Here is an 8643-nt window from a genome sequence, read left to right as displayed (position 1 = left end):
GCGCCGAGCCGAGCTGGTCCGGGCTGCCTTCCCCCGCCTGTCCCCGGCAGGCAGCGCCGAGCCGAGCTGGTCCGGGCTGCCTTCCCCCGCCTGTCCCCGGCAGGCAGCGCCGAGCCGAGCTGGTCCGGGCTGCCTTCCCCCGCCTGTCCCCGGCAGCCGGCACCGCCCCTGTCCCGCCCTGCCCTGCCTGCCGCGGCCAGGCACAGCTCGGCACGGCCGCGCCCGCGGCGCTCCGGGCCAGGGAGGCGGCAGCCAGCGGGAGGTGGGCACGGGGGGGCTGCGGTGAGGGGTCTGGAGAGCCGTGGTGGGGAGGGTCGGTGAGGGTGGCTGTCTGGTGGGGAGGCCGAGTCTGTGCTGGGGGGGCTGAGGTGCTGGGTCGGCTGAGGTGCTGGGTCGGTGGATGTTGCTGGGGGATCCGAAGTGAGGGGTTTCGTATTTATGGGTCTGAGGAGGAGTCTGTCTGTGTAGAGGGGTCTGGGGTGGGAAGTCTGAGCTGCAGGGTCTCTTACAGCAGGCGTGAGGAGGGATCCCTGCTGGGACAGGGGTTTCTGTGGTGGCAACTTCTCTGCTTGGAGGGGGTTCTGTGGCTCTCAGCTTGGCAAGTACTGCATGGGGTGGGGGATGTGCTAGCGACTGCCCATGGCAGACCCTCAGGCCACTCAGGCAGGGCCAGGGGGAACAAATGAGTACCGGCAGCCCCTGGGCATCAGTGACGGACCTGTGTGGCCAGGTCTTCCTTCTCATGCCCAGGGAGCTTTAGAAGCAGCAGGGAGGGACCAGACACGACACTAGTTCACTCCTCTCCTTACCACCTCTGTCAGTTAGTGCTATGGTTTAAACCCTTCCAAAGCCCCTTGGTCCTCTGCTGCATCCCTGAAATGAGGGGGAGGGGACTGGAGAGAGCTAATGCCTACCTTTGCTATTTTCTGCCCGCATCACCAGGCCAGATTCCCTGCAGGGGTCTGTGGCTGCAGAACTTGACTTTTCACAGAGCTGTCCTGCCACATCAGCCCTGACAATGGCCTCAGGGGAACACGCTGCACTGTGGCCCACTGGTTTGGAAGTTTCAGACCAAACCTCAGCCTGCCAGGACAAGGACTGAGTCTTCAGGCAGCAAGTATGAACATAAACCCTGGGGTTTAGGAGAAGAACCCAGAACAAAACACAGTGTGGCTGTACCTTGCATCACCCTTTTTGCAGCTGGTGTGCAGGCTCTCCAGCACCAGGTTTGTGGTTTACCTTTTAGAGAAAAACAACATAGAATGGGTTGGAAGGGACTTTAAAGATCATCTAGTTCCAACCCACTGCCATGAGCAGGTGTCCCACAGCAGGGTCACCTCCCACTAGCCGAGGTTCCTCCAGGTCCCATTCAACCTGGCCTTGAACACCTCTGGGGCTGGGCATCCACAGCCTCCCTGAGCAACCTGTTCCAGTGTCTCCCCACCCTCACTGCAAAGAATTTCTTCCTAATCTCCAGTCTAAATCCAAACCCTTGTCCCATCACTACAAGCCCTTATAAAACATCCCTTTCACCTTTCTTGTAGCCCTCTTCACGTACTGGAAGGCTGCTGAAAGGTCTTGGAGCCTTCTCCTCTCCAAGCTGCACAACCCAAACTCTCTCAGCCTGTCCCCACAGGGGAAGTTCTTCAGACAAAGGGTCATTTTTGTGACCCTCTTCTGGACCTCCTCTAACAGCCTAATGTCCTCCTTGTGTTGAAGGCACCAGAAGTGGAGGCAGTGTTCCAGGTGAGGTGTCATGAGAACAGACCGCCTGCTTCACTGCAGCACTGGGTTTTTTTTTTAATCTAACTATACAAACTTCCCTCTGGATTTTAACAGATCAAATCCTAGCACCTGTGATTCATTTGTGTGTCTGTGAGGTGAAAATAAACATCTTGGTCTTCGTTCTGCTTTGTGAAATACTTTGGGGAGGACAAAAAAAGAAAAGGATAGAACTTGGCTTTCAAAATGGTGATAAGCCTTTCCTAAGGCTTTCTATCAGGACCTGGGGGTACTGATAGACAGTAAGCTGAAGATGAGCCAGCAGTGTGCCTAGGTGGCCAAGAGAGCCAATGGCATCCTGGCCTGCATCAGGAACAGTGTGGCCAGTAGGACAAGGGAGGTTATTCTTCCCCTGTACTCAGCACTGGTCAGACCACACCTTGAGTACTGTGTCCAGTTCTGGGCCCCTCAATTCAAGAAGGATGTTGAGGTGCTGGAACATGTCCAGAGCAGGACAACAAAGCTGGTGAAGGGCCTGGAACACAAACCCTATGAGGAGAGGTTGAGGGAGCTGGGCCTGTTTAGCCTGGAGAAGAGGAGGCTCAGGGGTGATCTTATTACTGTCTACAACTACCTGAAGGGGCATTGTAGCCAGGTGGGGGGTGGCCTCTTCTCCCAGGTAACCAGCAATAGAACAAGGGGACACAGTCTCAAGTTGTGCCAGGGTAGGTATAGGCTGGATATTAGGAAGAAGTTCTTCACAGAGAGAGTGATTTCCCATTGGAATGGGCTGCCCAGGGAGGTGGTGGAGGCACCGTCCCTGGGGGTCTTCAAGAAAAGCCTGGATGAGGCACTTAGTGCCATGGTCTGGTTGGTTGGATAGGGCAGGGTGCTAGGTTGGACTGGATGATCTTGGAGGTCTCTTCCAACCTGGTTGATTCTATGATTCTAATAACTTGTGATCAGTTAGGATTTTTCCCTGCTGGGCTGCTTAAGTAGGGTTTGTAGGTCCACACCCTTGTGAGGAAGAGGTGGTTTTATTTCCCTAGCAGAAGGAGCAGCTCTGTTCTCCAATAACAATAATTAAATAAGGCTATTGACATTGACCAGCTGCTGGAGGACACAGAGACCTGGGCAACAGTGAATAAGAGCCATTGAGGAGAGGTGAACAGCAAATACAAATAAAGGCAGCATGAAATCATGGAAGACATTTGGGTTGGACAAGACCTTTCAGATCCTCAAGCCTCAAGCATTCTCTGATTCATGCCAAGTCACCTGTTCAACCACGTCCCTCAGCACCACATCTCTGCAGCCTGGAAACACCTCCAGGAACACAGATTCAACCACCTCCTTGGGCAGCCTGTTCCAGTCTTTGAGAACCCTTTCAGTGAAGAAGTTTCTCCTGGTCATTTTGGTGGAGAAAACCCTCACCAAAGCAAGTGAGGGACTTGAAGCACATTTAAAATCTCACAATAATTTCCTTTGGTCTATTAATATAAAAAGGCACCTTAAAATTAGTGAGGCCTCCATGCTGTGCAGCAGATGCCTGAGAATGAGCAGCAGCTTGGGTTAGCATGTCCACAATAATCACCAGGCTGCCCAAAGAGGTTGTGGAATCTCCTCATCTGGAAAGGTTCTAAACCCACCTGCCTGTTGTGATCCTGGGCAAGTTGCTGTGGGTGACCCAGTTTTAGTAGGGAGGTAGAACCAGATGATCTCCAAAGGTCACTTCCAATCCACACCATGGCTTCTGTGATTCTACTCTTCTCAGATACAGCCACTTGCATCCCCTCCCAAGTGAGAAAATGTTTAGGGGTTCCTACTGTTGGCACAACTCAAGCTGAAGCTTTGCAAAGAAAAACCTCAGAATTTTGGGTCACATCTATCTCCAGTCCTCAGGAGGAGGTGCAGCAGGATGGAGGTGTTTCTGGCAGGCAGGCAGTGATGGGGAAAAGATCCCTGCAGAGGGTGCTCCAGTCCCGGCTTTTTTCCTCCAGCTGGAGCAGGGCTGCAGCAGGCTGCAGGGGTTTGTGGAAATCCTCGGGTGGGGAGGAGCAGAGGCAAGCGAAGGGACCTTGGCAGGCTGGGAATGCATCAGTGAAGTGTTTAAAGCCGGAGGGACAGTTGCCTGGCAGGGCTGTTTCTCAGAAGCTCGTAGAATCACAGGATTGTTTAGCTTGGAAAAGACCTTGAAGATCACCGAGTCCAACCATTAACCCAGCACTGCCAGGTCACCACTAACACATGTCCCTCAGCACCACATCCGCACAGCTTTTAAACTCTTCTAGGGGCTATGACTTCACCATTGCCCTGAGCAGCCTGTTCCAGGGCTTGACAACCTTTTTGGGGAAGAAATTGTTTCTGATATCCAACCTAAACTTTCTCTGGTGCAACTTGAGACCCTTTCCTCTTGTCCTGTCACTTGTTACTGGGGAGAAGATGGCAACTCCAAACTTTTCTCTCCCTCAGCCTCATTTTCTCCAGGCTGAACAACCCCAGTTCCTCAGCTGCTCCTCAACAGACCTATTCCCTAGACCCTTCACCAGCTTTGTTGCCCTTTTCTGGACCAGCTACAGCACCTCAATGTCCTTCTTGCACTGAGGAGCCCAAAAACAAGCACAATATTCAAGGTTCAGTACATGGTATAGAGGGAAGCTTCTGCTGCAGTTAAGTAGAACATAAGTCTCATCAGCCTGTGATGAGGAAGAGGATGCTGGACTGACTCTTAACAATGCTGTAGGCCAGAAGGTGATTACTTCTGTGGGATGTGCAGCCTCTGCTGGCAGCAGTTTACTGGAAGTCCAACAGCACCACAATCAAAATCAGAACTGACTTGGATTCAGAGGGTTTGAACAGACTCAGGTCTACTTCTTCAGAGATGACACTGCTAAAAAATAAAAAACAGCCCCTGAAAGCTGAAGGATGATGGCTGAAGTAAAGCATCTAAACCAAACCTAAGGCAGGATCTCCTACATAGGATCATAGGATCACAGAATCAATCAGGTTGGAAGAGACCTCCAAGATCATCCAGTCCAACCTAGCACCCAGCCCTGTCCAATCGACCAGACCATGGCACTAAGTGCCTCAGCCAGGCTTTGCTTGAACACCTCCAGGGATGGTGACTCCACCACCTCCCTGGGCAGCCCATTCCAGTGCCTGACCACTCTCTCCATGAAAAACTTTTTCCCTAATATCCAACCTAAACCTCCCCAGTCTCAGCTTGAGACCATTCCCCCTTGTTCTGTCTCCAATCACCTGTGAGCAGAGCCCAGCAGCAGCCTCTCCACAGTGTTCCTTCAGGTAGTTGTAGACAGCAGTGAAGTCTGCCCCCAGCCTCCTCTGTTTCACACTAACCATCCCCAGCTGCCTCAGTCACTCCTCATCAGATTTAGTCTCCAGGCCCTGCACAGCTTCCTTGCCCTCCTCCGGAGCCACTCCAGCACCTCCACATCTCATGTTGTGGTGCCCAAAGCTGAACACAACACTCGAGGTGTGGCCTCACTAGAGCCCAGTACAAGGGCACAGTCACCTCCCTGCTGCTGCTGGCCACAGCATTTTTAATACAAGCCAGGATGCCATTGGCCTTCTTGGCTGCCTGGGCACACTGCTGGCTCCTGTTCAGCTGCCTGGGCACACTGCTGGCTCCTGTTCAGCTGCTGTCTGTTACAAACCCCAGCTCCCTTTCTGCAGGCAGCTCTCCAGCCACACTGCCCCAAGCCTGTAGCCTTGCTTGGGGTTGTTGTGGCCCAAGTGCAGGAGCTGGCATTTGGCCCTGTTGAAACTCATCTCATTAATGTTGGCTCTTTGATCTAAGCCTACCCAAGTCCCTCTGAAGAGCCTCTCTATACCCTCATCTCACCAGATGTCAGAGCAAAGAAGCCAAACAACCACTTATAGAAGTCTTCTCTTATACTAACTGCAGGCATAGTGAGAGTACAATTGGTGTTGTTAAATGAAGACATCATTTCAATAAGCATCTGCAGCACAGGGGCATGAGAGAAACAAAAGTCTCTGAAGCATTCATGCTCCCACCACCTGCCCCGAGAGCTATTTAAGGTCCTTTACAGTAAGAACTGGGCAAGGAAAACTGCAGGAGAAGATTAGAGTTTTGGTTTTTAAGAACCTAGATTTTCTGGGAGTCATTTTTTGGCTTCCCAAGTGTCAGGTTCATAACCAATTAAACAGGGCCATCCCCACAGGCCAGTCTCGTTGTCGGCTGTGAGGGAGGTATTGGAAGTGCCAAGAGGTTTCCACCCACACAAACAGGGGGAAATCGTGGTTTTCCTACTTTCTGCACAAATCACTTTGCTTACTCATCCCATGCAACTAGTTGCTGATATTCCCTGGAGCTGGATGCAGTGATAGGGTTGGGGGTGGTGGTTTAAGTGCTAGCTAACCTTGTGCCTAATAAAAAACAGAGATAAGTGAACCTGAGTGTCTAAATTCATGTATTAGAGGAATTGAAGCAAAGGAATGGATCCAGATTTCTACACCCAAGCTTACTTCTGCAGCCCTAGGCACAGACAGGACTGAAATGATGAGAAACCAATTTTCTTTTTCAAGGAGATCTAAATCCCTGTAGATTCAGCTGCCACAACACAGTTCCTCTAAGTCATGACTAAATAAGCATTTGTGCTACAGATGAAGTGGTGACAAATGTCAGGGCAGGAGCAGATAGCACATCTAAACCAATGAGCACAACATAGTTTAACCAGGGAGTGACAGGGGCTGTGTTTTCTTCAGCAGCTGATGCTTCAGGCAAGGAATCCAACCCAACCTCTCTACTAGGGTAAATAACTTGAACTTTCCATATGAGACTGACACCTGTTACAGAATCATAGAATTGTTTTGGTTGGAAAAGACCTCTGAGGTCATTGAGCCCAACCTTCAAGCTAAGACCCCCAGACCCATTGAACCCTCTCCCAAAGTGCCATGTGCACATGTTTCAGGAACACATCCATGGCCACTGAACCCTCTCCCAAAGTGCCATGTGCACTTGTTTCATGAACACATCCATGGCCACTGAACCCTCTCCCAAAGTGCCATGTGCACATGTTTCATGAACACATCCATGGCCATTGAACCACTTCCCAAAGTGCCATGTGCACATGTTTCATGAACACATCCATGGCCATTGAACCCTCTCCCAAAGTGCCATGTGCACATGTTTCATGAACACATCCATGGCCATTGAACCACTTCCCAAAGTGCCATGTGCACATGTTTCAAGAACACATCCATGGCCACTGAACCCTCTCCCAAAGTGCCATGTGCACATGTTTCATGAACACATCCATGGCCACTGAACCCTCTCCCAAAGTGCCATGTGCACATGTTTCATGAACACATCCATGGCCACTGAACCCTCTCCCAAGGTGCCATGTGCACATGTTTCATGAACACATCCATGGCCATTGAACCCTCTCCCAAAGTGCCATGTGCACATGTTTCAGGAACACATCCATGGCCACTGAACCCTCTCCCAAAGTGCCATGTGCACATGTTTCATGAACACATCCATGGCCATTGAACCACTTCCCAAAGTGCCATGTGCACATGTTTCATGAACACATCCATGGCCATTGAACCCTCTCCCAAAGTGCCATGTGCACATGTTTCATGAACACATCCATGGCCATTGAACCACTTCCCAAAGTGCCATGTGCACATGTTTCATGAACACATCCATGGCCATTGAACCCTCTCCCAAGGTGCCATGTGCACATGTTTCATGAACACATCCATGGCCATTGAACCCTCTCCCAAAGTGCCATGTGCACATGTTTCAAGAACACATCCATGGCCACTGAACCCTCTCCCAAAGTGCCATGTGCACATGTTTCATGAACACATCCATGGCCATTGAACCCTCTCCCAAAGTGCCATGTGCACATGTTTCATGAACACATCCATGGCCATTGAACCCTCTCCCAAAGTGCCATGTGAACATGTTTCATGAACACATCCATGGCCATTGAACCACTTCCCAAAGTGCCATGTGCACATGTTTCAAGAACACATCCATGGCCACTGAACCCTCTCCCAAAGTGCCATGTGCACATGTTTCATGAACACATCCATGGCCATTGAACCCTCTCCCAAGGTGCCATGTGCACATGTTTCATGAACACATCCAGAGCCATTGAACCCTCTCCCAAGGTGCCATGTGCACTTGTTTCATGAACACATCCATGGCCATTGAACCCTCTCCCAAAGTGCCATGTGCACTTGTTTCATGAACACATCCATGGCCACTGAACCCTCTCCCAAAGTGCCATGTGCACATGTTTCATGAACACATCCATGGCCACTGAACCCTCTCCCAAAGTTCCATGTGCACTTGTTTCATGAACACATCCATGGCCACTGAACCCTCTCCCAAAGTGCCATGTGCACATGTTTCATGAACACATCCATGGCCATTGAACCCTCTCCCAAAGTGCCATGTGAACATGTTTCATGAACACATCCATGGCCACTGAACCCTCTCCCAAAGTGCCATGTGCACATGTTTCATGAACACATCCATGGCCATTGAACCACTTCCCAAAGTGCCATGTGCACATGTTTCATGAACACATCCATGGCCATTGAACCCTCTCCCAAAGTGCCATGTGCACTTGTTTCATGAACACATCCAGAGCCATTGAACCACTTCCCAAAGTGCCATGTGCACATGTTTCATGAACACATCCAGGGATGACGGCTCCACTACTTCCCTGGACAACCTGTTCTTGTAGGTAGAGGAATTTCTTGCAGTTGTTCACATCCTGTGAAAAAGACCTCCAAGATCATTGAGTCTAACCTTCAAACTAAGACCACAGTGGCCATTAAACCATGTCTCAAAGTGCTGTGTCCACATGTACCATGAACACATCCAGGGATGGTCACCCTAACACCTCCCTGAGCAGCCTGTTCTTA

The 8643-nt window shown here is 50.8% G+C and overlaps 2 long non-coding RNA genes across 4 annotated transcripts in view; one reads left to right on the top strand and one right to left on the bottom strand.

The window, feature by feature from the left end:
• Positions 1-54: 54 nt before the first annotated feature.
• On the top strand, positions 55-1904 carry LOC135180978 (uncharacterized). 2 transcript variants are annotated; one of them, XR_010304637.1, is made up of 3 exons: positions 55-262; positions 943-1226; positions 1545-1904. It is a non-coding gene; the product is annotated as an uncharacterized LOC135180978 (long non-coding RNA). The 2 variants fall into 2 exon arrangements; XR_010304636.1 differs by lacking the exon at positions 55-262 and having other exon boundaries at positions 473-1226.
• Positions 1098-8643, bottom strand: part of LOC135180971 (uncharacterized) — a 33598-nt gene continuing 26052 nt past the window's right edge. For both annotated transcript variants that reach the window (XR_010304629.1, XR_010304635.1), the window contains exon 4: positions 1098-1239. This is a non-coding gene — a long non-coding RNA (uncharacterized LOC135180971). The remainder of the gene's footprint in view (positions 1240-8643) is intronic.

The sequence above is a fragment of the Pogoniulus pusillus genome, chromosome 1 (genome assembly GCF_015220805.1).
Source record: "Pogoniulus pusillus isolate bPogPus1 chromosome 1, bPogPus1.pri, whole genome shotgun sequence".
NCBI lineage: Eukaryota > Metazoa > Chordata > Aves > Piciformes > Lybiidae > Pogoniulus > Pogoniulus pusillus.
This window is presented reverse-complemented; position numbering and strand designations above follow the sequence as displayed.